Here is a 6688-nt window from a genome sequence, read left to right as displayed (position 1 = left end):
TGACCGAGCCGTGTATACACACGGGTTAGTTGTTGAAAATATGCGTATACGTATACACGCACTTTCATGCAAGATACTGCGCGTACATTGGGTTTTTGTCCATGGTAGTTAGTCCTTGGTATTTGAACCTGTGGTTTTGGACCATAGTATCTCGTCAGATGTGTTGATCCCAGGTATTGGGTCCATGGTATTGGTTTTTTATGGTTTTGGACCATGGTACTGAGCAAGGCCTAATACTATAAAAGGAGAAGAAGATCATTAGGCATGTGTATCGAAAAAGCCTTGAATATCTGATGAAAGATGAGATCCAGTATGCAGGTTATGGGTTTATGATGCATTGCATGATCTGAGCTAAGGAGGGATCTCACTAGTTGATGGAGAATAATATCTAAGGATAGATCGGGATCAAATGGTTTGAAATGAACTATCTCTATATGGTTGATTATGTTTATTCTAGATCTGTCTACTGATGCATGTAATGATCTGAACTGGGTATAACTTAAGTTTGAAATCGCTGCAAGTCATGATTGAATATTTATAGATATGTACACGGGTTGGCCTCGGTGTAAGCACGTATGTACGCGGGTTTGGTTCATTATAGTAGTGTATACAATTTGAGCTATGATGTTTGAAGTTACAGGTGGTTTTGTTTGTTGATGAGTTCTGATGACAGTTTAAAGGTGTCAGTATTCTGCATACCCTATTTGGTTGATTGTGTTTAGCTTCAGTATTGATGGATGAGAACTAATATTGGATCAGGATCATAATGACTCATATTTATGTGATCTGATGGACTAGATCTGGGTGCTAACACACATATTATCCTTGTATATGTAATAATCTAGATATGTCTGAAGAAAGGAAGTGCATCAAGTTATAAGTAAGCAATTGATGACATATACGTTGGTTCACCTTGGTGAAGTTGCATATACACGTTGGTTCAGAACTTCCAAGTAGTGTATGCACTTTGATTCATGATTTTGATGATACATTTGGTTCCGAATATTGTTGCAGAGTTCAGTGTTCTGCTTTGTGTTCTGGTGACTGTGTTGTTGACAGGGTTTCAGTGTTTCAATGATTCATAAATTGATGATGCTATTATTGATTGTTTTGTGCTTCAATGATATTTATGGGTCTAGTATGAAAATTTGATGAAACGTGGCATTCAGATTATAGCGTTGTGCTTCAGGAGTATCCAGTCTGAAAATGTATGAAATGTGGTCCCTGGAGGGTGAAAGGAGATTGTAGGCCGGCGCCTACGTACTAGTACATCAGCTAGTACAAGAGCAAAGGGGGTGGTAGTTCCCTTCCAGTAGCAGTTAGAGAACAAGTGAAGATTGGAGCATTCAGTAGGAAGGCACCTACATACTAGTAAATGGATCAGCTAGTACAAGAGCTAAGGGGGTTGTAGCTCCCATCTAGGAGAGTCTAGAGAACAAGAGAAGGTTGTAGCCTTCTGCAGGTAGAAGCCTGTGTACTGGTATAAGACTGCACCAGTACAAAACTATTGTAAAATGAAGTTTCTTATTAAAAGAAGATAGAGACGACTTGCAGCAGGTGGTTTTTACCCACATTGGGTTTCCACCTTATATCATGGTGCTCATGTGTGCTTCTTGTGTGTGATGATCTGTTCTGTTTTACTACACCTGCTTACTATACATATGGTTAATGAATTTCTAATGCACTAACTAAAGATCAACATTTAATGATTAACTGAATCATAAGTATTCTGGATATACGCTAGTTGCATTAGACATAGTTTCGTATACAAGCGAGTTCCATTAACTGAAGTAGCGTATATGTATCTAAGTATGGAAATGAAAATTTTTTATTGATTTGATAATACTGATTCACCCCCCCCTCAGTATTATTTCCAACAATTGGAATCAGAGCAGGTCCTTTGGTAGAAGCTTGATCACTTGAAGGAGATTCGTGGAACTATGGGAAAGAAGCTTAAGAAGAAAGCATCTAAGAAGAAGAAGGCATCTCAGAAGAACTATGACAGTGGGTGTATTGATTGGGGAATATGTGGAAGGAGCACATTAGATTCAGAATCACTTCAGAATGAAGATGAACAAGATCTTTCAGGTATGAATTTGTTATCCTCTAGTGATACATCTATTTATCCTCTTAAAGATGATGAATGTGATAGCGAAACAATTGAATTTGCACTTATGGGTGAGCAAGAAAGATATCAAATAGAGGCAGAATTTAAAAGGCTTACAGACAAAATTAGAGATCAACAAGATCTATTGAACAAAAGGGAATGTGCTTTCAAAGAAGAAGCTACCAAAATAAAGGCTGAACTAGAGGAAGGAAACAAGGTAAGGAAGTTATTCAATAACAAGACCATTGTCAAAAGTTGCAGGATGAAGTGACATCATTAAGAAATGAATTCAATGAAAGGAGCTCAATCATCAAGAAACTCAGAGATAGATCCAGTTATTATGAAAGGCTTGAATCTATGAACTGCTCACTAAAGGAAGATCTTGAAGAATCAAAGAAGCAGAATAAAGATCTATTCCAAAAACAAGAAAATGAAGTTCTTGAATTGAGGCATCAGTTGGAAGAAGGAAGGAAAGCTGAAGAAGACATGAAGAAGCACTATCGTGAAAAGGAAGAGCATCTTCAGGTTGAGGTAAATATTCTAAATGATAAATTAGAAGAAAAGGACAAGCTCTTATGATTTCACGATAGTACTAAGATCTTGGATGATATTCTTAGTAGTCAAAGGTCTCCTGCTATCAAAATTGGTCTTGGTTTTTATGAATCCACTGAAAGTGAATCTAGCTCACAAGGAGAGGCAAGAAAGTCTAATGAGAAATCTAAAATGCACAATGAAGAGATGAGAAGAAAACCCCATCAACAGCCAAGGAAAGAAATTCTTCAAAGGAAATCTTTTACTCCTCCAATGCATAATGTTGAATGTTATATATGTCATAATCTTGGACTTGTTGTAGCTAGATGTAGAAGAAGAATGGTTCAAGATCATCACACAGAAATATCATCACATTCCAGGTAGTTTCAGAGATATTGTTTTTCTTGCAATATGTTTGGTCACAAAGCTGTCGATTGCTACAGAAGGAATATGAAACATGTAAGATGTTATGCATGTAACAAGCTTGGACATAGAGCAAAGGAATGCAGTAACAAAGTATAGGGACTATACCAAAAGGAGAAAACATCATCACGCTTGAAGATATGGAAGAAGAAGGAAGTACAGTCAGAAAGATGTGGCACAACACAATATACTCAGACACAGCACAACACAGACATAACAGACTCAGAGGGAGCTAAAAGTGTAAAACTTCAGTGTCCTAAATCTCATATGCAAGTTTCATAAAGGGAAGTCATGTATATACGCGAGTTAGACACTGCACAGTCACGTATATGTCAGTTTGAGGAAAAGTAGTGGGGATAGGCTCAGAAAAAGGCTCTGATATGATTCAGTCCATTATTTGCTCTATTGGTTAATAGTTACAGTCTGCTGAGGATGTGTGGAAATGTCTTGATACTTGTAAGATGTTTAGAAGTTTTTTAATCCTAACTTGGTGATGATGATGTCTTGATACTTATTGTTGATATATGCATGATCAGATCTAACAGTAAACATATGGCACAGGTTGAGGGGGAGCATATGCCTTTAATAATGCATTGTTGGCATTATGGTTAATAATCCTTGGTGATGATGCTTATATGGCTAAATGATATATCTTGCTATGATGTGGTTATGAGTTGTCCATGATAAAATCTCATATGATTCTTGGGGTTACATAGTTGATGTTTAGATCATATTTGTGGATTGATTCTTAGATGGTGCATATATGATGCTTACATGGTGATCTTCATAAGGATAAGGAGAAGTACAAAGCTTGAATACACATCTTCATTGCTTGATGATGAGTCACTCATATGTTGTTGTCGTCATATGCATAAAGATCATATAATACAGTTATGATGCAGGATTCCTATAATTCCTAGCACTAATGTGAATGATTTTATGATGATGAGTTGATATCTATATGCAGACATACCCTGTCATAGGACATTTACAGGTTGCTGATCTGGAAATGGTTGTACGTGAGTTTCATAAGGAGTATCCACGTATATATGCCTGTTTCTGTGGATACAATCGCGTATATGTTTATTTGAAGGAAATCAGTGGGCTAACCAGAATGAGAAGAGTCTAATATGGGCCTGACAAAACCATCTAGCACAGATGGAATAGGTACAAAGGGAGAACATGATTGCTGGTCTAGATGTTGTTGAAAGATGCTTATGGAGCATATCATACATTATGTATGATAGTTGCTAATGACTATCATGGTCTTATTTAGATGTTTGGTCTCATGTAAAGGTCATATCAAGACTCATGATGTAATAGTGTGTCTCTATCTATTGTAGTCATTTGATGAAATCTCTTCTGGTCATATAATGTAATTTGTACCCCCTCTATGCATAAGGAAGGATGTTGAAATATTTCAGTCATGTATTTCTTTTATTATCAAGGTCATGTAACGGCCTATGTTGGTTTCCCACTATGCCTGGGATGGATGATGTAATGTTCTTATTTTATCATGTGTAAACTTTTGATGTATCCCCACTTGGTTGGGTGGATGAATCAATATTGGTATATCCCCACTAGGATGGGAGATGGATGTATGTATGAGTCTTTGGTGATAGGAAGGCCATTTATGATAGAGTCATGTTCTTTCCTATAGAACATCCTTTTGCAGAACTTGTTTACAGTCAGGGGGAGCATGAACAACACACTTCAACAGAGCAGAGACTTCAGCATGTACTCAAAGGGAGCATGGACAGATTAGTACACCTTGGCATATACAAAGGGGGAGCTCATTCAGAAATTTCAGCATGTACTCAGGGGGAGTATGGTCAGCAGGATGTTTATCAAGGAAAGTGAATATCTTGGTCCGCCCTTTGCCCTTGATGTCAAAGGGGGAGAGTGATTTGGTGTTGTTGCCATCAAGTCCAAAGGGGGAGATTGTTGGCATTATGATGCATGTGTTGTACTTGATGGAAACCCACTCATAGAAGAACATCTCACTTATTTATAACTAGATGAATCTTCAGAAGAGATATCAAATGTGACTGGATGCATGGGATGCACGACAACTCAAAGGAATCAGATGATAGTTCTAAGTGTGACAAGTTATCTTTGCCATCAAGTTGAAAGGGGGAGATTGTTGGCATTATGAGACAAGTGTTTTCCTTGATGGCAAATCACACAAATGACAGATCATAGTGCAGCAGGTCAGCAGCAAGGATTTGATGATAAAACTACAAGAATGAAGAGAAAATATATATACGCGGGTTCATCGTGACCGAGCCACATATACATGCGGGTTAGTCGTTGAAAAGATGCATATGCGTATACACGCACTTTCATGCAAGAGACTGTGCGTACATTGGGTTTTGGTCCATGGTAGTTAGTCCTTGGTATTTGAACCTATGGTTTTGGACCATAGTATCTCGTCAGATGTGTTGATCCCAAGTATTGGGTCCATGGTATTGGTTTGTTATGGTTTTAGACCATGGTATTGAGCAAGGCCTAATACTATAAAAGGAGAAGAAGATCATTAGGCATGTGTATCGAAAAAGCCTTCAATATCTGATGAAGGATGAGATCCAGTATGCAGGTTATGGGTTTATGATGCATTGCGTGATCTGAGCTAAGGAGGGATCTCACCAGTTGATAGAGAACAAGATCTAAGGATATATCGGGATCAAATGGTTTGAAATGAACTATCTCTATATGGTTGGTTATGTTTATTCTAGATCTGTATACTGACGCATGTAATGATCTGAACTGGGTATAACTTAAGTTTGAAATCGCTGCAAGTCATGATTGAATATTTATAGATATGTACGCGGGTTGGCCTCGGTGTAAGCACGTATGTACGCAGGTTTGGTTCATTGTAGTAGCGTATACAATTTGAGCTATGATGTTTGAAGTTACAAGTGGTTCTGGTTGTTGATGAGTTCTGATGATAGTTTAAAGGTGTCAGTATTCTGCATATCTTGTTTGGTTGATTGTGTTTAGCTTCAGTATTGATGGATGAGAACTAATATTGGATCAGGATCATAATGACTCATATTTATGTGATCTGATGGACTAGATCTGGGTGCTAACACACATATTATCCTTATATATGTAATAATCTGGATATGTCTGAAGACAGGAAGTGCATCAAGTTATAAGTAAGCAATTGATGACATATACACTGGTTCACCTTGGGGAAGTTGCGTATACACGCTGGTTCAGCACTTCCAAGTAGCGTATGCACTTTGATGCATGATTTTGATGATACAGTTGGTTCTGAATATTGTTGCAGAGTTCAGTGTTTTGCTCTGTGTTCTGGTGACTGTGTTGTTGACAGGGTTTCAATGTTTCAGTGATTCAGAAATTGATGATGCTAGCATTGATTGTTTTGTGCTTCAATGATATTTATGGGTCTAGTATGAAAATTTGATGAAATGTGACCTTCAGATTATAGCGTTGTGCTTCAGGAGTATCTAGTCTGAAAATGTATGAAATGTGGTCCTTGGAGGGTGAAAGGAGATTGTAGGCCGGCGCCTATGTACTAGTACATCAGCTAGTACAAGAGAAAAGGGGGTAGTAGGTCCCTTCCAGTAGAAGCTAGAGAACAAGTGAATATTGGAGCATTTA

This window comes from Pinus tabuliformis, chromosome 9 (genome assembly GCF_031772625.1).
Source record: "Pinus tabuliformis cultivar Carrire ecotype Pingquan chromosome 9, CPIR1, whole genome shotgun sequence".
In the NCBI taxonomy this organism is placed as follows: Eukaryota; Viridiplantae; Streptophyta; class Pinopsida; order Pinales; family Pinaceae; genus Pinus; species Pinus tabuliformis.
The sequence above is the reverse complement of the archived record's forward strand: the minus strand, read 5'-3'. Positions refer to the sequence as shown.